We start from the raw sequence: 24,069 nt of genomic DNA, 5'->3' as shown, positions 1-24,069 counted from the left end.
AGTGAACCCCTGGAAGAATGGCAAGCAGTTGGTATGAGACTACACATGCGTATCAACCCTGGCTAACACCTACATTGATCTTAGTGTTGCACAACCAGGTGGCGCTGCCACCCACAGGGAAGCAGCCAAATCCCGTAAGTACAGAGAACTGGATCACCACTACAATTTGGTCCCCATTGCTTCTGAGACAATCGGCGCCTGGGGTAAAAGTGCTACCAGTTTTTTGAAGAAACTGGGTTCTAGGTTCATTGAAACAACAAGGGACCCTATAGCTGCCAGCTTTCTTTTCCAGCGCCTCAGCGTGGCGATACAGAGGGGAAATGCGCACTGCATTCAGGGTTCCTGCCCGCCATCTGAGGAGCTGGAGGAACTCGACAACCTATGATAACCATCTTTGTACCCTATGTGTAACTCCGTTTTTGTAACAAAGTTCAAATAAAACAAATATATATGTGTACATACAAAAGAATGGAGGTGGAAGGAGAAGATAATATTAGTGTTCAGTGAGAAACCACAAGGTCTCCTCTGAATACTTTTTATTTTCTTCTCCGAGGCTATGGGTCCCCACATTGGCACCAGAGGTGGTACCCTTACACACATAAAAATATTATATTATATATTATATATATTATATATATATATATATATTATATATATATATATATATATATATACATATATATATATACATATATATATATATATATGTATATATATATGCATTGTTATAATGCATAAGCAACAGGACTCCATTAAGGAACATATAATCTCTTCCCACAACCAGACCATCACCAGAGAAGTTTTAACAAACAACACAGAAATCATCGATAGATACAGCGATAGCAGGCGGCTTGACATCTGCGAAGCATTTACAGCGTTGTGGCTCAAACAAAATTCGTCAGTGAAGCACTTGTTCCGGAAGTGTTCGAACGAAATCAGTTGAGAGTTGTGTGTAAACCGTTTTTCATTCATAGACAGGGGGTTTGGCGGGTGCATGGAATCACTTTTGGGTCTTAGTTTGGAAGACGGGCTGAGGGGCAGCCGGCAGACCGCACCACAGCGTAAAGAATCATTTTGCGAAGCCAGTGTTTTGAGGATGAGACGACTCGCTCATGAGGACACTTTTCTTATCACAGCTTGAATCCGTGACCTTGAAAACTCTTAATTTGACAACTATATCACCAGAATCTCTATATCAGATGCAAATTAACAGATAGTGGGTGTCAGTGTGATATCTATCACTGAGTCACGTAGATCTCTGAACCCAGTAAATAAGTCTAGCTTTGCCCTGAAGTCTTCATCTCACATCATCAACCATTTCCCAGCGGCCACAGAAACCAAGAGTGGTGTTGTTGGTTCGATGTTGAATCAACCTTCATTAACGTTAATTTAACGTTGAATAAACACTGATTCAACGTTGAATTAACGTTACACACAAATCACAATAGCGTGATACATCAAATGAACAAATCCACAAGGGCCGTGATAAGGGTTCGAACTTACGTCCAGCGCGCAATCTATTAAGAACTTATGTCGTGACGCAGTCGACTAAGGCGCGTCTAGGATCATCAGTAGGCAAATTGGAATTCATGTTAAGGTAAAAGTCGAAAACAAATTCTTCTAAGAGACCATTGTTTTAAATGTTTAACTTAAAATTTCACATTTATTGAATACTTTGTTCTTAGTTACAGCACTATAATTTAGGGATTCATCTCTACAGACAAACTAACTGTTCATTAAACACTTGCTAAATATACCAAAAAAAGAGGTAATAATCGAGAACTATAAAGAATATAAAAAACAGAAAACAGACGGCTTTTGGTCTATACCAAGATTATCTACTAGGAACATTATGCTATGTCTATACTAATATATACTAATATAGCTATACCAAAGGAAACTTAGAGTTGGTATAAATGGGGGTTAAGTCAGAGTGGGAAAATGTTGTAAGTAGAGTGCCTCAAGGCTCTGTTCTGGGATCTCTGGTATTCATAATATATATAAATGATTTAGATTCAGGTTTCAGCAACAATATTCCAAATTTCCTGATACAAAAATCTGGAGGGAAATAAACATGGAAAGACTCGCTATCACTTCAAGACGATCTAAATTGGGTTTTGAAATGGTCAAAAGATTGGCAGATGCAGTTTAATGCTGACAAATGTAAGGTTTTAAGGCTAGGTAATGATGATATAGTTTCAAGATACGCTTGAAACAATTAAGGGATCCTACTTCTATTATGAACATAAGAATGAAGGTAACTACAGAAAACCAATTGACCCAACACCAGGTGTTCTATTACTAATCTTCAGGTTACCTTTGAAGGGAGTTAGTCGGCCGAGAGGACAGCACGCTGGACTTGTGATCCTGTGGTCCCGAGTTCGATCCCGGGCACCGGCGAGAAACAATGGGCAGAGTTTCTTTCACTATGCCCCTGTTACCTAGCAGTAAAATAGGTACCTGGATGTTAGTCAGCTGTCACGGGCTGCTTCCTGAGGGTGAAGGCCTGATCGAGGATCGGGCCACGGGGACACTAAGCCCCGAAATCATCAAGATGAGCTCAAGATTACCTCGAGATGATTTCGGGGCTTAGCGTCCCGCGGCCCGGTCCTCGACCTGGCCTCCTTTTTGTTACATATCCCCAGGAAGCAGCCCCTAGCAACTGTATAACTCTGGGGTACCTATTTACTGCTAGGTGAACAGGGCATCAGGGTGAAAAACTGTCCATTTGTTTCCGCTTCGCCGTTGATCTAACCCGGAACTTTAGGACTACGAATCCCGGACGCTGTCCACTCAGCTGTCAGGCCCCCTTCAATAAATAAATTCCAGTGTTCTATTTGCCTTATAACGAACTTTTATGCATTGATTAAAGGGCCTATTTGATAGATACAATGTTGAACGGAATCTTGAGTTTTAACTGCAGCCTTAGCAAGGGCGTCAACTATCATTTTCCTGCAGGCCAATGTGAAGGAATCCACAACATTCTGAATCATTGGTAGAAATCCAATCTGAAATGATGAAGTGGGAATAGACAAGCAGAAGGCTCTCTCCTAACTCATCTTACACTACTAGTATTAACAATAGTTGGCTATACCGAAACATAGAAATTAAGTACGAGAGAAAAAGTATAAACAACACCAATGTAGGTTAAACAAAATACATACTTAAAAAATAATATATTGTATAAGCCGTTTAAGTAGATCACTTCATTTACTTTTGCACCTTGCAACACAGAATTAAGAAATACCACAACCTACATTAACACACCACAACTGAATAACGCATTGTTGAAAAGGAGAGTTTTTAAATGGGCGAACATATATATAAGTGATAATGGTTCATGAGTAAGTAATTAATTATCAAAAGAAGGCACCAAACCGGGAAGGCTATGTAGCACCATCAAATGAGCGAAATAATCAGAGGGCGCTAAATATCACCAAGGGTGCTAATACGAAAACAGAAATGCATCAGGCGAACGATATCAAAAGAATCCGAATCACCAAGAATTCTATCGAGGGACAAGTGACCGCAAAGTAATGGTTCATGAACATCAACAAATAATCATTTATTAAGAAACATTACATAATTTTGGAAGAAGAACGACCTGGGGCCAGATTTCCGAAGCAGTTACGCAAGCACTTACGAACCTGTACATCCTCTCAATCTTTGGTGGCTTTGTTTACAATTAATAAACAGTTAATGAGCTCCGAGGCATCAAGAGGCTGTTTATAACAATAAGAACAGTTGATTGGGAAGTTTTCATGCGTGTAAACTGTTTAATAAATGTAAACAAAGTTGTCAAAGATTGAGGAAAGATGTACAGGTTCGTAAGTACTTGCGTAACTGCTTTGTGAATCTGGCCCCTGATTTTTGAGGATCTGAGAAACACACAAATGAAACAATGTAGGATGACGGTCATGATATTAAAATGAAAAACACTTCATATGAGGACGTCGAGAGACAGGAAGAACGAGAGATAGCATAGAGATAAATAGTAAAAGGATAAGATAGCAAGTTCATGGTAAAGAGAGAGACCGAGACGGGAAGAACGGCAGCTCGCAAGACAGATAGGAAGAGTGAGCAGGAGAGACTGAAAACATATACACAGCTGTTCCAAAAGATGTTATCAGACTGTCCATGTATTACCCCATGTGTGCGCATGTGTGTACATGCGTGGATGTGTTAACTAACACGCTATGATTACCAGAGCCGAGCTTCACCTTCTACTCCACTTTTGAGACTCCAACTGACTGGTGTAAAGGTTCCTGACCCATCAAATCTACATTTGAAGCCGTGTATATAGCCCTTCTCTACAACTCCACTTCGTAGTTCAGTCAGTTTATTCAATGTGTGGAACACAGGAACTAGGGAAGATATGCTATGTTCAAGTGTGGCTGAGGGAAATATCTAAGAGGTGATGCTGTTTCCCGAGCATAATTATGAAACTGGACCTGGCTCGAACTAATGAAAACCAGTCAAGCCTCGTCCAACGTGTCAGTAAGTGTAGTATAGTTGTGACCGTGTGTGGCTGAAGGTAGTGTGGGGCTGCAGGCCCGGTGTGCCAAGTGTGGCTTCAACACCATCCAGGGGTAGTCGTCTATAATGCAGACAAGGGTATCTGTACCATCCTGGCTACTGCTGCCTGGACCTCGCTGGCAAGATGGGTGTTGTCATGGGTGTCTGTGTTGTGTGTGTTGTGGCTTTCTGTTGTCCGGGGGGTGTCAGCTTCCGGTGTCCGGTGGTTGTTTGCAGGCGACGTCAGACGGGTGTGGGCATTAGATGCCGGACAGGTTTGGGAAACTGGTTCAAGTTGAGCACGTACATCGAATGCCGGGCGGATGTGAGCATCGTATGCCAATCGGGCATGGACTGGCAGGGCTTGGGTGAGCATGGTGACCCCGGCTTGCGTAACACCAGTAGAGCGGAGGTCCAGGAACGCCAAAGTGGAGCAACAGAGACTCCACATCACAGCCTCTTGGTCCTGCTTCTCTCCAACAGTCTTCACTCCCCAGCCAGTCTTGGTGCTCGTATCCTCACCATTACTCTCATCTTCTTCCACCTTCGTATCAGCGTTATTCACCTAAGGGTAAACAACTGTTTTCTGACTGTTAATTTTAATCTTGGTTTACCTAATTATTACCATCAGAATGATACTTATCCACTAACATCGACAGAGACTCCTATCGCCACCTACATGGTCGTCATCTGGGATTAGTGTAAATGAACAAATTCAACAAGGGCCGTGATGAGGGTTCGAACCTACGTCCGAGAGGGTCCTAGACGTGCCTTAATCAACTTTACTGTGACATGGTAAAAGAATTGCAACCGGGAGTTCAACTGACCTCACAAGGATCCTGCAGTCTCTCCGAGACACAAACCAGGATTTTACACAATTCCCCCATGCACCCGAGCGCTGTAAATAAGCTGTTCTACCTCTTCGCCCTTACTTCATTACACAGAAATCACAATAGCGTGATGCACCAAATGAACAAATTCACAAGGGCAGTGATGATTGACAGAGCCCAGGTGCATAGGGAAATTGCGTAAAACCCTTGTTTGTGTCTCAGATTGTAGGATCCGTGTGAGGTCAGTTGAACTCCCGGTTGCAATTCTTTTACCATGTCATAGCAAAGTTAATTAAGGCACGTCTAGGATCCTCTCGGACGTAGGTTCGAACCCTCATCACGGCCATTGTGGATTAGTTCATTTAATGCATCACGCTATTGTGATTTCTGTTTGTAATGAGAGCGCTGAATAATTGGAGATAGTCGGGTATAGGGAAGGAAAGGGAGGGTGCAGTAATGGGGAAGCTGAGAGCAGTGGAGTAATAGAGGGAAGTGGGGTTCGTGATTGAGGAGAGGGAGGGGGATTTGGTGGAGGACGGTGGATGGTAGTAGAATGAGGTACGACAGGATATGGTATGGTGGAGTTGGGTACCTGCATGGAATGGGCTTTGCTTGGCACCATTTTCATCAGCATCTTAGAGGCAAGGCTCCTGAAGGCAAGGATCCAGCATCCGCCTGGGCTGACGTTGAGACTGTTGTTGTAGGACTTTGGGGAGTGTGCGAGGGCGTGGCGTGCAAGGGTGTTATAGTAGGCGTGGTTGACGGTCACCAGGCCCCATACGCCTTCGTCGTCAACGCCCTGGGAACCAAGCACATCCACTACCTGTGAAAACGAGTGTTCAAGTCAGGTGGGGAATGAACGCCCCACCGGACCCCCTATGTTGGTTACTGTGGCAATGCTCGTGCTGCTCTGAGCCAATTGAAACTTAAATAGGAGAGGGATGATATTGCTCAAGCTATTCTCACCCCGACTCTGAGTCAATGTTTCTTCAAAACTTTTTCGGTTTATTCATTGTTATAGCCAATGATCATGTTTCATCTAAATTCACTTCAATGTGCTTACAATTTACTTTTCCTATGAAAAACATTGTCACACACACACACACACACACACACACACACACACACACACACACACACAGTGTGTGTGTGTGTGTGTGTGTGAAGATAGTCACTGAAGGTTTCAGTGACTACCTTCAAGGTAGTCACTGAAGGTTCCATAATAGGAACAATAACAACTGGAGGGCAAAAAATTATAATCGTAGTCATATATAATCCGCCACCAAATGACAGAAGACCCAGACAGGAATATGATAGAAACAATATGGCCACCATTAACATAATAGAGAGAGCAGCTTCTGTTGCTAGCAGGAATGGATCTGGACTACTAATCATGACAGACTTCAACCATGGGAAGATAGATTGGGAGAACAGAGACCCACATGGAGGACCAGAAACATGGAGAGCTAAGCTGCTGGACGTGGCAACAAGAAACTTTCTAAGCCAGCACATCAAGGATCCAACAAGAATGAGAGGAGAGGATGAACCAGCAATGCTTGATCTGATATTTACCCGAAATGAGTGGGATATAAGGGAAGTCAAGATGGAAGCGCCCTTGGGAATGAGTGATCACAGTGTATTGAACTTTGAGTACCTGGTTGAGCTAGGAATTATCCCCCCAAAAAAAGAACTGGGAAACAAAAGGCTGGCATACCGAATGGGAAATTATGAGGAGACGAGAAGCTTCCTAAAGGAAATACTTTGGGACACAGACCTGAGAGCTAAGTCTGTACAAGATATGATGGACTATGTCACCCAAAAGTGTCAGGAGGCAGTAAGTAGATACATCCCGGCCCAAAAGCAAAAATCCGAGAAGCAAAAGAAGAATCCATGGTATAATAGGGCATGTATGGAAGGAAAGAAACTGAACAAAAGGGCATGGAGGAACTTCCGGAATAACAGAACACCAGAAAGCAGAGAGAGATACCAGAGAACCAGGAATGAGTATGTCAGGGTGAGAAGAGAAGCAGAGAAAAGTTATGAAAATGATATAGCAAACAAAGCCAAGACCGAACCAAAGCTACTCCACAGTCACATCAGAAGGAAAACAACAGTGAAAGAACAGGTAGTGAAACTTAGAACAGGCGAGGACAGGTATACAGAGAATGACAAAGAGGTGTGTGATGAACTCAACAAGAAGTTCCAAGAGGTCTTCACAACAGAACAAGGTGAGGTCACTGTGCTAGGAGAAAGGGAAGTGAACCATGCGGCCTTGGAAGAGTTTGAAATTACGAGAGAGGAGGTCAAGAGACACCTGCTGGACCTGGATGTTAGAAAGGCTGTTGGTCCAGACGGGATCTCGCCATAGGTACTGAAAGAGTGTGCAGAGGCACTTTGCTTGCCGCTCTCCATAGTGTATAGTAGGTCACTGGAGACGGGAGACCTACCAGAAATATGGAACACGGCGAATGTGGTCCCAATATACAAAAAGGGCGACAGGCAAGAGGCACTGAACTACTGGCCAGTATCCTTGACTTGTATACCATGCATGGTGATGGAGAAGATCTTGAGAAAAACCTGGTAGCACATCTGGAGAGAAGGGTAAATCTTGCCTGACTGGCTTAATAGAATTCTATGACCAGGTAACACAGATTAAGCAAGAAAGAGAGGTCTGGGCGGACTGCATTTTCTTGGATTGTCAGAAAGCCTTGGACACAGTACCGCATAAGAGGCTGGTACATAAGCTGGAGAGAGAGGCCGGTGTAGCTGGTAAGGTGCTCCAGTGGATAAGGGAGTACCTAAGCAATAGGAAGCAGAGAGATACGGTGAGGGGTGAGACCTCCGATTGGCGTGAAGTCACCAGTGGAGTCCCACAGGGCTCTGTACTAGGTCCTATCTTGTTTCTGATATATGTAAATAATCTCCCGGAGGGTACAGATTCATTTCTCTCAATGTTTGCAGACGATGCCAAAATTATGAGAAGGATTAAGACAAAAGAGGACTGTTTGAGGCTTCAAGAAGACCTAGACAAACTGCAGGAATGGTCGAACCAGTGGTTGTAAAAAGTTTAACCCAACCAAATGTAATATAATGAAGATAGGTGAAGGGAGCAGGAGGCCAAATACAAGGTATCATCTGGGAGAGGAAAATCTTCAGGAGTCAGAGGAAGAAAAAGACTTGGGAATTGATATCACGCCAGACCTGTCTCCTGCAGCACATATCAAGAGGATAACATCAGCGGCATATGCCAGGCTGGCCAACATACGAACGGCATTCAGAAATTTGTGTAAAGAATCATTCGGAACTTTGTATACCAAATATGTCAGGCCAATCCTGGAGTATGCAGCCCCAGCATGGAGTCCATATCTAGTCAAGGATAAGACTAAACTGGAAAAGGTTCAAAGATTTGCCACCAGGCTAGTACCCGAGCTGAGAGGTATGAGCTACGAGGAGAGACTACGGGAATTAAACCTCACTTCGCTGGAAGACAGAAGAGTTAGGGGGGACATGATCACCACATTCAAGATTCTCAAGGGAATTGATAGGGTAGATAAAGACAGGCTATTTAACACAAGGGGCACACGCACAAGGGGACACAGGTGGAAACTGAGCGCCCAAATGAGCCACAGAGATATTAGAAAGAACTTTTTTTAGTATCAGAGTGGTTGACAAATGGAATGCATTAGGAAGTCATGTGGTGGAGGCTGACTCCATACACAGTTTCAAATGTAGATATGATAGAGCCCAATAGGCTCAGGAATCTGTACACCTGTTGATTGACGGTTGAGAGGCGGGACCAAAGAGCCAGAGCTCAACCCCCGCAAGCACAACTAGGTGAGTACAACTAGGTGAGTACACACACACACAAAAAAAAAAAAACAGTGGGGGGGGGGGCCCTGATAGCAGAGTGGAGGGCGCTATGGACTTAATCCTAGGGTCCGGGTTCAATCCCCGGCGATGGCAGAAACAAATGGGCAGAGTTTCTTTCACCCTGATGCCTCTGGTACCTAGCAGTAGGTAGGTACCTGGGAGTTAGACAGCTTTAACGGGCTGCTTCCTCTGTACTTACCTAGTTGTACTTACCTAGTTGTGCTTGCGGGGGTTGAGCTCTGGCTCTTTGGTCCCACCTCTCAACCATCAATCAACTGATGTAAAGATTCCTGAGCCTACTGGGCTCTATCATATCTACATTTGAAACTGTGTATGGAGTCAGCCTCCACCACATCACTTCCTAGTATATTCCATGTACTAACTACTCTGACACTGAAAACGTTCTTTCTAATGTCTCTGTAGCTCATTTGGGTACTCTGCTTCCACCTGTGTCCCCTTGTGCGTGTACCACCCATGTTAAATAATTCATCCTTGTCTACCCTGTAAATTTCCCTGATAATTTTGTATGTGGTGATCATGTCTCCCCGAGCTTTACCGTCTTCCAGCGACGTGAGGTGCAGTTCACGCAGCCTGTCCTCATAACTCATAACTCATGCCTCTTAGTTCTGTGACTAGTCTAGGTGGCATATCTCTGAACGGTTTCCAGCTTCGTCTTGTGCTTGACTAGGTACGGGCTCCATGCTGGGGCTGCATACTCTCTGATTGGTCTTACATATGTGGTATACAAGGTTCTGAAGGATTCTTTACAGAGAGAGAGAGAGAGAAAGTAATATGGGTCGGGAGACAGCAGATTAGACAGCCATTTGTTAGAAAGGCGAGGTCCAAGATCTAACAGCTTGATCCTGCAGACAGAGTAAATACTCCCCCCCCCTTACACACACACACACACACCTGAAGGTTGGGGCAGTGGGCGCCGAGGGTGGCCAGCAGGAGGTTGTGGCCGCAGTACTGCAGCTTCAGGACACGGAGATGCACCATGGTGGTGAGGGCGTGAGCAGCCAGCCCCAGCTGCCGTTGGCTCAGCGTCCAGGTGGAGTCCTGCGACCACACAGACATGTACCAACAGCCCCGTCAACCTTAACAAGAGATGTAATGAGCCACACAGGAATAATTTATTGCACCAAAAATTACGTTAAGTTTGGTTTTCTAAGCTTCAGTGCTAGTTTGGGCTAGTTCCAACCGAACAAGGAGATGGTAGTTGTGGCGTTGGGGGTGGGGGAGGGGGGGGGTGTATCGTCTTACCTTAAGCTGAGCGTTACTTCAGTTTATCTCATGATGCTGAATATTAGATTACCCTGTTACAGATGTCTGCACACGCACGCTGATGTCCCCCCCTCCCCCACCCCCTCACACACAATCAATGCCACAGAGACATTAGAAAGAATATTTTCAGTGTCAGTAGTTAGTAAATGGAATGCACTAGGCAGTGATGTGGTGGAGGCTGACTCCATACACAGTTTCAAATGTAGATATGATAGAGCCCAGTAGGCTCAGGAACCTGTACACCAGTTGATTGACTGTTGAGAGGCGGGACCAAAGAGCAATAGCTCAACCCCCGCAAGCACAAATAGGTGAGTACACACACACACACAACTTGCAATCTATAAAAATGATAGCCGAGTTGACCCTCTAAATTATAGGCCCGTGTCATTAACAAGCGTGGTAGGCAAAACAATACAAACAATAGTTAAGCCAAATGGGTAGAACACCTGGAGTTATGACATAATAACGCAGCAGACAGTATGATTTTCGAACATAAGATGCTGAGTAACAAATCTACTTAGTTTTTATGATAGAGCCACATTGATACTACAGGAAAGAGATGGTTAGTTTGACTGTGTCTATCTGAACTTAAAGAAAAGGCTTTTGGCAGAATCCCACAAAAGAGGCTGTTCTTGAGACTAGAACATGCTGGAGGAGTGACATACTTCCGACATAGATGAAATTTTTCTAACTGACTGATCACCGCCCTCATATGTCTGAGACGATATACCTGACTGGAGGAGTGTTACTATTGGAGTACCACATGGTTCAGTTCTTGCACCAGTAATGATCATCGTCTAAATAAACGATCTACCAAAAGGAATACAGAATTATATGAACATGTTTGCGGATGATGCCAAGATACCGGGGAAGATAGGAGACTCAGACGATTGTCATGCCCTTCAAATTGATCTAGATAAATTAAGTCCTTGGAGCGTCAAGTGGCAAATTAGGGGCCTGACAGCTGAGAGGACAGCGCTTCGGATTCGTAGTCCTAAGGTTCCGGGTTCGATTCCCAGTGGAGGCGGAAACAAATGAGCAGAGTTTCTTTCACCCTATGTCCCCTGTTACCTAGCAGTAAATAGGTACCTGGGAGTTAGTCAGCTGTCACGGGCTGCTTCCTGGTGTGTGTGTGTGTGAGATGGAGAAAAAAAATAGTAGTAGTAGTAGAAACAGTTGATTGATAGTTGAGAGGCAGGCCGAAAGAGCAGAGCTCAACCCCCGCAAGTACAACTAGGTGAATACAACTGAATACAACACACACGAGCAAACGCAAAGTTATGGAAATGGGACTATTAATTTATTAATAACATCTTTATTGAGAAAATTAATTACAATTTGCCTAATCTGAGGATTTCGATTAAGTCTTATTAAAGTGAGGATAATGCTGGTATTCTCTGTCACACAGGACAGAGGGTCATACATAAGACAATAGGTCTAAACTGTAGGCGGAAGTACATATATATCATATTACAATCAATGTTTTAATGTATGGATATATGAAAACCACTTTCTATTGTGCACTGCCACACAAGGGCAGGAATGGGTTCGTAAGTGATGCAGCTTAGAAGTAATATAAATAAAAATCGTTCTTCATTCTTTAAAATGGACAAGCAAGTTTTGGGTAAATTGTTAGGATGTCGTCCAGGACACCTGAGTCAATGAAATAGTTACTCAGTTGGTGGTACAAGAAGCCAGGAGGTCTAAAGTCCTTTACGGTTTCACATTCAACAATATAGTGTTATAGTGAATGCACTAAAGGTTTATCACAGAGTTTACAATCTGAATATTCTGGTGCCTGCCAGATATGTCTATAGCCAAGGTGAATTCGCGCAATGACTATATCACATTGCCTGGTCCGGTTACTGTGCTGACCATACAAATACCTATTATTACAAAACTTGTCATAACTTTTAATACTGCAGCTTTCAGGTCTCTGGACATTTCTTAGTTCTTCTAAATCTGAATTAATTTCTTTAATTTGTATGGTTCTAATAATTGCATTAGATATTCCAAAGTCATAATCAATGTTTTCTTTCCTGCAAGCCTCATTGGCCAATCGATCTACAAAGTCATGTTTTCCAACTCCAACATGGGATGGGATTCACACAAATTTTATACAATAGTTATTGTCATTGGCAAAAATTACATTCCATTTAATATTACAAGCTACTTCCGACATACATTGTGATGGGTTATTTAAGGATAGCAGAGCACTTTTAGAGTCACAGAAAATAACGTGATAGGAGACCAAAAGGTCAGTACACAATGAAGGGGAACTGCCTACCTGTAACGACGCGAGAGAGAGACCTGGGCGTGGACGTAACACCTAATCTATCTCCTGAAGCACATATAAATAGGATAACGACAGCAGCGTACTCTACTCTGCCAAAAGTTAGAACATCATTCAGAAACCTAAGTAAGGAGGCATTTAGGGGGCTCTACACTGCCTACCTGAGGCCAGTCTTAGAGTATGCCGCCTCATCATGGAGTACCCATCTGAAGAAACATATAAGGAAACAGGTAAAGGTTCAGAGGTTTGCAACGAGACTCGTCCCAGAGTTACAAGGGATGGGGTATAAGGAGCGCCTGAAGGAACTGTGCCTTACGACACTAGAAAAAAAGAAGGGAGAGGGGGGGTGACATGATAGGAACGTATAAAATACTCAGGGGGGATTGACAGTGGGCATAGACGAAATGTTCACGCGGAATAGTAACAGAACGAGGGAACATGGGTGGAAGCTGGAACCTCAGATGAGTTACAGAGATGTTAGGAAATTTTCTTTTAGCGTGAGAGTAGTGGAAAAATGGAATGCACTTAAGGAACAGGTTGTGGAAGCAAATACTATTCATAATTTTAAAACTAGGTACGATAGGGAAATAGGACCCGAGTCATTGCTGTAAACAACCGATGCTCGAAAGGCGGGATCCAAGAGTCAATGCTCGATCCTGCAGACACAAATAGGCGAGTACACACAAACACACACTAGGGAACGCAGGTGGAAATTTAGTAACCAAATGAGCCATAGACAATAGAAAGAACGTTTTAGTGTCAATAGTTAACAAATGGATTGCATTAAGCAGTGATGTGGTGGAGGCAGATTCCATACACAATTTCAAGTGTAGATATGATTGAATCCAATAGAGTTAGGAACCTTGACAGTCGAGAGGCGGGACCAAAGAGCCGAAACTCAACCCCCGCAAACACAAGTAGGCGAGTACACACGCGCGCGCGCACAGACACGGATGAGAGGACACACACCTAAACAAGATAACACACACACACCTTGATGATAAGAACTCATCTAGACGACCAAAACATGGATGAAGTAGCACATACATGATGGTAATGACACATATGAATGAAATAGTCACAAAACACTGAGCACACACACCTAACGAAGCGACACACCCAACACCTGAAAGCTCAGTTCCCTGAGGGCCGGCGAGGCGAGGCAGGAGACTAATGAGGTCGTCGCGGTAGAAGGTCCTGACGTGGACGAGACGAAGAGAAGTGGTCGTAGCAGAGAAGAGCAGATCCCAGCAGCCTCAGACTCACTGTGTCGTACACCCGCCAGTCACGTTAGCACCCGCTCCTGCAACACTTTCTGATTACCCTCATGCTTCTGCAACACTTTCTGATTACCCTCATGCTCCGCAACAGATATAATTGGCTCCTGCAACACACACAAAAGGCTACTGCTCCAGTAACATTCCCCTTCCCCTTCCAGTAACACACAGCTAATAGGAGCTCCTGCTCCTGTAACAGAGAAAATTGGCTCCTGAAACACTGAAATAATAGGCTAATGCTTCTGTAACACAAAGATAATAGACCCCTGCAACACAGACAATATGTTATTGCTTCTGTAACATAAATAATAGACTCCTTCTCCTGCAACACAAAAATAATAGGCTCTTTCACAACACCAGTTACGTTCCTCAACCAAAAATATTTACACGTCGTCAAATATTCATAGCAGGTTTATGCAACATTTTGTGTCCAGAACTGCAATTGTAAAATATATGCAACTTTCTCGTGCAACACAATATTAAAATGAACAGCCTTGCAACTTGGTGCATTTTATATATATATATATATATATATATATATATATATATATATATATATATATATATATATATATATACATTGTACAGCTTCTGCAACAATTAACCTGCCATCCGTCAATACAGGTCGACACGATATATACCTTTCGTTGCTGCAATGTCTTGCTGGATATTACTGATTGGTGCAATTCTGACAAAATAGAGAGTTTACAAAGCTAACGTTGTCAATGACATGGTAAACCATTGCTTCATGGTGGCACCTGACGCTGGAGTGCCATCATCACCCACTGCTTCATGGTGACAGCCGAGTCACACTTGCAGACCTTCGCTACGCCGGCAACAGCAGCTGCTCAACCAAGTTACCAAGTACCATAATACTGGCACAGGTGGATTACGGATGACCTCTTACTGTAAAGGTTGTCAAGGAGGTGCAGGGCCAGGCAGTGCATGTTAGGACGCTTGAGTACCACTACAGCAATGTTTATAAGTCTCTACCAGACGACAACAGTAATATCTACAAGACTCTACGTGACCACTCAAGTAATATGGAAGTCTCTACAGGACAAGACAGTAGAGTATTGTTTACATGTCTCTAATGAAAAGTCTCTACAGTAATATTTACACATCTCTACGTAACCGCTACAGTAATGTCTACACGTCTCTACCGGAAAAGACGCTACAGAAGCAGGCCACTGCAGTATTTTGAGACGCGGCAATGCTAGCCAAAAGTTTCCCCATCATCAACATTCTTCACATTCTTATGTTCTCTCTTCTATAACTGAACACTTTTAGCAGTTATTAGCTTCCGATAATTTCTCTTTTCTTAAATGCAAAATACTTTTGTGTTTAATATGAAATCTAAAAGAAAACCCCCGGCATAATTTGTCTTCAACACCCGTGGCGCCACGAACGTGTCCCGCTTCCTTCCTTCGCGCTACAATAACAGGATACTAGAGAAAGGAAAGCTGAAAGAGGATAGAAAGGAGAGGGAAGATAAAAGTGAGGGGTGGTGACAAATATTATTTTATATAATGGCCATGAAGACTCACAGGCTGCTTCTGCACCTGCTCGACATCTGTGGCTGCACCTCTGATTATAAAGTTAGCTCACACCTCGAGTATGCTCCACTATTTGGAAACACCTGTCCATTATCCCATCCCGACTTTTGGACAGGGTAGAGATCCGTGAAGGGTCAGCTCAAGCCTCGACCCGTCTAGGCCGGTCCTCACGTGAACATCAGAAATATGTTATTAACGGATGAAATCTAAACATCAAGGTGGCACCACTGGCCATTTCCCTCAGCTCAATGAACACTCCATCAGCAATTACTCATTCCTCTCCTGACACGCATCAAATGTTTCATAATTTTTTGTTAAATCCAGTCAGACGAGGAAATCAAAGATGCAGACCATAGGAGAGACTCCAACTTCACTCACCACCCGGCATAAAATTTGCTTGCTATTAAATATAGTCAAACTTACAATAAAGCAAATGATAAACCTAGGCTTCGAAAGGAGCTGTTAAGGCAAAAAGAGAAGGACCAGGCTTGAAAAAAGATAGAAGGACCAGGCTTAAAAAAAAGAGAGAAGGACCAGGCTTGAAATAAGATAGAAGGACCAGGCTTGAAAAGAAGAGAGAAGGACCAGGCTTGAAAAAAAGAGAGAAGGACCAGGCTTGAAAAAAAGAGAGAAGGACCAGGCTTGAAAAGAGAGAGAAGGACCAGGCTTGAAAAAAGAGAGAAGGACCAGGCTTGAAAAAAAAGAGAGAAGGACCAGGCTTGAAAAAAAAGAGAGAAGGACCAGGCTTGAAAAAAAAGAGAGAAGGACCAGGCTTGAACAAAAAAAAGAGAAGGACCAGGCTTGAAAAAAGAGAGAGAAGAACCAGGCTTGAAAAAAAGAGAGAAGAACCAGGCTTGAAAAAAAGAGAGAAGGACCAGGCTTGAAAAAAAGAGAGAAGGACCAGGCTTGAAAAAAAGAGAGAAGGACCAGGCTTGAAAAAAGAGAGAAGGACCAGGCTTGAAAAAAGAGAGAGAAGAACCAGGCTTGAAAAAAAGAGAGAAGAACCAGGCTTGAAAAAAAGAGAGAAGGACCAGGCTTGAAAAAGAGAGAAGGACCAGGCTTGAAAAAGAGAGAAGGACCAGGCTTGAAAAAGAGAGAAGGACCAGGCTTGAAAAAGAGAGAAGGACCAGACTTGAAAAAAGAGAAGGACCAGGCTTGAAAAAAAGAGAAGGACCAGGCTTGAAAAAAGAGAAGGACCAGGCTTGAAAAAGAGAGAAGGACCAGACTTGAAAAAAAGAGAAGGACCAGGCTTAAATAAAAGTCTGATGAACAGCTTTTATTATATTTTCCTGCTGCTGATTAACCACCAAAATTTTAATTTAAAACTGGGTAGAAGAAAGAAAAAATAAAAAGTAAAAGAAATAGAAAGAAAAGAAAGTAAAAAAAGAGAAAATGAAAATAATTAAGTAAGAGGATGGGAACGCTATGAAGAGTTGAGGACACGCAAGATTGAACATAATGAAGAGAGAACAAGCGAATATTTCAGAAACGGGAAATAGAAGACAAAGCGGAAATGAAAAATAAGAGTCGAGATAAATATGGAAGCAAAGAGAAAACTTAAGAGTAAAACAAGTGTAGAGGCGAACACACACCTGCATACGCTGGCGGACGATGTGAGGGAGGTGGGCGTGAACTATGTGCGTGATGTGCGCCTTGTTTCCCCTGCCAAGACCTCTTCTTTGTGGCCCCCGTCATGAGCGTCAACACCGCTGACTCCGCCAAGGCCTCCAGGTGCGGCGCCTGCGCCCTCCTGTCCTCACCACCAAGATTTACCTCGCCATTATTACCATTGTTTCCGTTAATAGCGTTAATTCTGTTGTAACCATTGTGCACCATCTCTGTTGGGAGGAAAACCACGCACCTAAATTAAAGATGACTTTCAAAGACTCAAATATTGTTACTAATTTATTCCAACGCAAATTGTGACTGAATGTTCATTTGAATAATTAAAGAATAGAGAACATTAAAGAATATTGTGTAAGTGAACACTTTGATTAAATTCAAGAATATCAGATTAAATAACTTTCATGAAGGCGAGGGAAGTCTATTAGAAGCTTGGGTAGATCAGGAGAGTATGAGCAAAAGATGAACATTCATAATCCCAATAAGAACAATGTACTTTTCTGCGATGAGACAGAATAATTACATTATATATTTTCAGACTTAAAAGCAATATATTTATTCTCGTATTAACAGTAAAAAGCTTAAATCTGTTACCAACAGTAAAAATTAATCTGTTAGCAACAGGAAAAGACAATGTATTAACAACAGGTAAATGCTACATCTACTAACGATATCACAAAGGTTACATCTATTAACAGTAGTTAAAGGCTAAATGTATTAATAAGAACAAAATGTTAAATCTAATAAGCTAAAAAATCTCACTGAACTTCGTTTCGTCTGTCCCGACTTTCAAGTTTGGAAGTTCAATTGAACTTAAATTATCTGCTTTGTGATCATTCAAAGCGTACCTTTACGACATACGGTTCTATAACTCCAAAGTTTGAGCTGTATGGTTAGGTAACAGTAGTTAGCTGACTGATATGTTCATCTCATTTCCTCAGCCCATCCTCTAAGACAGGGACAGCCTTTTTAAATGTGCGCGCCAAAATCTCCAAATCTTTGATGCAAAATTTTCTCGCATACCAAACGAAATTTTGGGGAGCGTGTTATTATTTTCTGCCTTAAGTATTGGGAGAACTTTTCAAATAATCAAATATCACACTAGTGCGGTACAATCAAAGTATATTCCACGAGTGAATATTTTAAGTCGTGTAAGATTGCATGAATGTAAAATTTACTACCGAAATTAATAATGGTCGTTCTTCCCTGTTGATAGCACGGTTATTTTTTTATTAGCCTTTAAATGCAATTCTCGCTGGCATATACAGCCACACGATTGAAGGTAAAAAATGCTAATATCAGCAAAAGACTAAACAATAATTCTGAATCTTTTTTCTTATATATATCAGATTAATCAGCCATAAGTTTTTTCAAGTTTTCCAAATATATTCCAGCACCCACACTCAGTCGTTTTACTTGGCTAAAGCACAATAAAATAAAGAAAACTATTATATTCTGGGATTAATTCTTAATCCCTTATGAGTAATACATAAAAATTAAGCAGCTCAGACAATCTTATCGTAATTACCCTGAAATATGGGGAAAACCTAGAAATTTTATTCAGTTTAGTTATTCATTTATTTATTTATTAAATAAGTTAAATTTAATTTGATATTAAATTATTTCTTTAGAGAGCGTACTGTATATTTTCAATTTCATCCCACTAGTAGCCTCCTTTACAAACTTGGATTGTTAAAGATCAAATTTGAATATTTCTATATGTTCTACCAAATCAAAATTAATTGACTGATAAATTTGTTAACTACTGGCTATTCTACGATTTCAAGAATGGTTAATATTATGGATACGGACAAGCTTAGCTGTCTTTGTAGAATGCAGCCTGGTTAACAAGCAATAGGACACATCTGAATCATGTAAACTGTCTCCTCGTTGACCATGTGGTTATGGTGTCGTCGCGTGTAACGTGATAAACTAGTCAAGTTGCTACTAATGTGTCATGCCGTCACAATTTCACGTGCCGGAATATGTAGTACAACGCTGCGTGCGCCTCACGGGAAGTCAACCATGATGGCGTTGTCTCTGTACAATGGCTTCTCCGCCTCCCTTCCTGCTCCGGACGCGTCCAGAACGGTTCGGTTTTTATTTCGAGAGGAGTTAGTTTATTTAATATATTTGTTTATAGATGATTCTGTTGATCACAGGAAAGTGATTTTAAATATTCATCGTATTCCACAGACTGCTGTTTTAAAGATTATTTATTAATATTATTCTTGGGTGAATTTAATATTGGTGACGTGGCAATGTAACATTTTCTAGTAGACCCGCCAAAAAATTTTTTTAGTAGGGTTAACCAAGGTATTTGATAATTATATTTTAGTATTAATTTAACATAAAACAGCAACTCCTTTCTTACATATTATGTTAAGGGTTAATAAATGATGTCAAATTTCTACACTGAATACACCTCCCAGGTTTTATGAAATTCGTTTCGTGGATAAGCAAATCAAGTTACTACAATTATGCACCTTCCTACAGTAATGGTGCAGAAGTCAGTCGACGTGTGGCCGCCTGGCGAGTGGCCCAGCAAAACGGGACAAAACTTGTGAATCAGTGTATCGCAGAGACACATGGCTGAGAAATCAGCCCGTTCTCACGAGGGTTTCTAACGTCAAAAAACTATTGTACTAAAGTGTCTTATTCTAACTTGCCAGAGGAACCGCGAACAGAAAACGGAATATTACGTCAATTTCGTGAGCAGCTATCATTTTCTTGTATGACAGTTTTTGGCTTTATGTAAAGTATACGTTAAATGCGATGTGCTATTAGAAGGACGAGTTGGTGAACATGCCATGTTTGTTTCATTCTTAATACTTAAACAGTTATCAGTGTTTGTTTCTTTATTGCATTTTATTTGGTATCGCTCAACTTAATAAAATTGCATTTTATATACAATTCAGCGAAGTTGAATATATATTTAATTATTTTTTTATGGTGAGCTTTGGGCTTCGCGTGCCGGAAAAATGTCGTTTGCGTGCCAAGAGCCCACCCCACCCCTGCTCTAGACCAAGCTGAAAGTCATATTGATATATGACGAAGTTAAAGTCAGCATTTGACTTGTATAGCAGCTAACCTACTGAAAATTGTATAATAAATTTTATTTCGGAAATAGATTAATACTATATTGTGTGGGTTTAGGTTAGGTTTGGTATAGTGAAGTAGATTTAGAGAGAGCAATAGTGATTGAAAGTGAATAAGTACATTGCGAGTTTAGAACGTCGTTAAGTATACTATATCAAATGCTGACTTATGCAGATTTTAATAATTCACAATTTGACTTAACTGTGAACCCGACGCCGTGTTTTGACGATAGGCTGTGTTTACCCTACGGCTGCTCAGCCCGTTTTCTTGATTTGCTAATGTAAAAACTAAAATTTTACTTTACCAGAAACGTACGAATTCAAGCAACCCATCTAAACCATCGACTCCGATGCATAGAAAACGGATATTTTTATAAACCGTTATTTCATGTTAATTGGTTGCATTTGTGACGTTGAATAAGATGACGTAAAATTAAGCGACCGATTAATTGAGCGGACTGGCTGGTCTGCTTGCTGCCAGAGCTGACGAGTTCAGGTGTTGGAGGCCGACCCCAGACACACCGACTGTGGAGGTCGACTTCCTCAGCATCACTCACCAGACCACCCCCGTCCTCAGCATCACTCACCAGACCACCCCCCGTCCTCAGCATCACTCACCAGACCACCACCGTCCTCAGCATCACTCACCAGACCACCACCGTCCTCAGCATCACTCACCAGACCACCACCTTCCTCAGCATCACTAACCAGACCACCACCGTCCTCAGCATCACTCACCAGACCACCACCGTCCTCAGCATTACTCACCAGACCACCCCCGTCCTCAGCATCACTCACCAGACCACCACCGTCCTCAGCATCACTCACCAGACCACCACCGTCCTCAGCATCACTCACCGGACCACCCCCGTCCTCAGCATCACTCACCAGACCACCACCTTCCTCAGCATCACTCACCAGACCACCACCGTCCTCAGCATCACTCACCAGACCACCACCGTCCTCAGCATCACTCCCCAGACCACCACCTTCCTCAGCATCATTCACCAGACGATAACTTACCTCAGCATCACTCCCCAGACGATAACTTACCTCAGCATCACCTCCACAATACCAGTTAATGCTTCCTTGTGCACTACAAGTAAGAAAGGCCATTTATTCATTCCCAAGAAGAGAAAAGAATTGATCAATATATAGACTGTCTGCAGTGGCGCCTAACATCCTAGTTGACCAAACCATTAACTAGGAGGCCTGGTTAGAGACCGGTTGGCTGTAAGGACATTGATCTCCGGAACCAGCATTAGGCAGACGCAAGTAGGTAGATGACTGGGTAAGTGACTGCGTGTGGAGGGACTCACTGGGCCTTCCGAGTAACAGAGCCAGACAATGACGAACTTCCTCCAACACCTCCGTCCTGTGTCAGCCAGTCCTATGGCAGCTCGTTCTTGGCAGGTTAACTCTTTGTATTGTGAACGATGTGGCAAATCAAGAGAATAGGCTGAACACACACACATTTCCCATAGGAATGAGTGATCACATTGTATTGATTTTTGAGTACCTGGTAGAGCAAGGAGTAATCTCCCTCCAAAAAGAACTAGAAAGCAAGTGGCTGACGTGCCAAAGGGAAATTATGAGATGAGAACATTCCTAAAGGATATACCATGGGATACAGAATTCAGAATGAAGTCCGTACATGACATGATGAACTATGTCACCCAGAAGTGTCAGGAAGCAGTAAACAGGTTTATTCCGGCCCAAAAGTAAATAATTGAGAAGCAAAAGAAGAATCCATGATTTAATAATAGGACATGTATGGAAGCATAGGAAGTGATCAAAAGGGGGTAGAAGAACTTCCGAAATTACAGAACATCAGAAAGCAGTGATATACCAGAGAGCCAGGAATGAGTATGTCAGTGTGAGAAGAGAAGCAGAGAAAAAGTATGAAAATGATATAGCAAATAAAGCCAAGACCGAAACAAAGCTGCTCCACAGTCATATCAGGAGAAAAACAACAGTGAAAAAACAGGTGATGAAACTTAGAACGGGTGAGGACAGATACACAGAGAATGACAGGTGTGTGTGAAGAACTCAAGAGATTCCACGAGGTATTCACAATAGAATGAAGTAAAGTCCTTGCGCTAGGAGAGGTGTATTATAGACTGTGGGTTGGTTGGTGTTGTCGTCGTTGATCCTTCTCTACGGACAACCCAACCCACAACTCGGTAGAGTGCTTACACTAGGAGATCACCCTTGGCGCTTCTGGCTCTTGGAGAGGGGCTCAACGTCACACGTTTAGGGGATGCGGCTCCAACACTTAGCCTCGTTGTCACGTGCACACACCCACTCGAGCCGCTGTGACTCCCCACTCTCTCCTTAGATAAGATATGATCTCCTCAATCCCCTATGACTTACTAGTATTACCTCCTACCCTGTCCACAGCAGTAGTTCTTGGTTCTTTCTCTCTCCTTCTTTACTACCTCCTGGGAAGCCTCACTAGGACAAGGGCAAACACCAGCAAATTGTGATACATTTACTGGACAAAGCACATACACGATACATACACACATATAATAATAATGAATCCTATACTCTATAATATCACAATCAGGTTGCTCTCCAACCCAACCAGAACTCTACCATCAGCTTATCAAGTGGTATCCTATCTCCTGGTTCACCACCTGATACTATCAACCTACTCAAGTTGATCAAGTCTACATACACTGTTGCACCATCAGCGAGAGAATACATATATGTATCTATAAATGTGTACCAAGAAAATCAGCATTTGAATGCAATAACATATCAGTATAAATGTTCATTGATACACAACAATGATCAATCGATCACTCTATCAGTCCTAGAACGCCATACATCTGTAGGTAATCAAGCCTACGACTGTAACTCTAAACTTCAGCGTAAAACACTCCTTGACATAAGAATGCAAACAGTCACTCACCTCTCACTGCGTCTTGCACACTAATGACAACCAAACACTATCAACTCCCTACAAGTAATCCACCAGAACTTCCCTTCCACCTCTGGAAGTTCACAATCCTAATATCCTTAGGTTCTTCCGGGCTTCACTACCAGGATCCTCTGCAGCTCCTCCAGGCTGCTATCATGAAGTTTCCTTGAGCAACTACGGTGCTTCACCCTTCTGCTAGGGTCCTCCACAGCTCTCTTGGCTGCTACACCATGAAGTTTCCCCGAGCAAGTATGGTGCTTCTCCACCTCTACAGAAGCACGTGACACTCCTCTTCACTGCTGCTTCTCCTCACAGCTCGAGGTCCTCTGCTCCACTACCTTTGGAGTCTCATCAATTACTTCATCTGCTGGCTTCGAAGTTCTCAGCAACTTCTTCCCCAAAAGACAAACCTGCAACCCATCGACACTCCAATAAAACGTTCCCCTTTAACACATAAACAAAAATAACCACACAATATGCTTGCCTCAAACCTCTATCTGTTCTCTACATACAGTGAGAGTGGACTCCCCCATTTTGGGCGGGTCCATACTCCACCTCGCCTGGCGGCGGTCCTCACTCACTGGGAGGGTCTTCCTCCATCCGGAGCCGGGCTCCCTCAGTCGTCCGCCAGCGCTCAGAGGGGGCGGACGTCGCTCCGTGTTCCTCCCTCTCCACTCTCTTATTTCAGGCTTTCTGCCTTATTAAAACATGTCTAACTTATAAATAAACATTGCTACTGTCGCTGGGCACGACCAACTACAAGTGATCACTATGAACTGGCGTATATCGTGCTTACC

At 42.7% G+C, this 24,069-nt stretch overlaps 1 protein-coding gene and 1 pseudogene across 1 annotated transcript in view; both read right to left on the bottom strand.

Moving 5' to 3' along the window:
* The window catches only part of LOC138353262 (uncharacterized), a 472,768-nt gene that overhangs the window by 102,682 nt on the left and 346,017 nt on the right, over positions 1 to 24,069 (bottom strand). The window lies entirely within an intron of this gene.
* LOC138353158 (uncharacterized) lies at positions 3,165 to 17,465 on the bottom strand (annotated as a pseudogene).

This window comes from Procambarus clarkii, chromosome 56 (genome assembly GCF_040958095.1).
Source record: "Procambarus clarkii isolate CNS0578487 chromosome 56, FALCON_Pclarkii_2.0, whole genome shotgun sequence".
NCBI lineage: Eukaryota > Metazoa > Arthropoda > Malacostraca > Decapoda > Cambaridae > Procambarus > Procambarus clarkii.
Note: the sequence above shows the minus strand (reverse complement) of the source record. Positions and strands in the feature narration are given on the sequence as shown.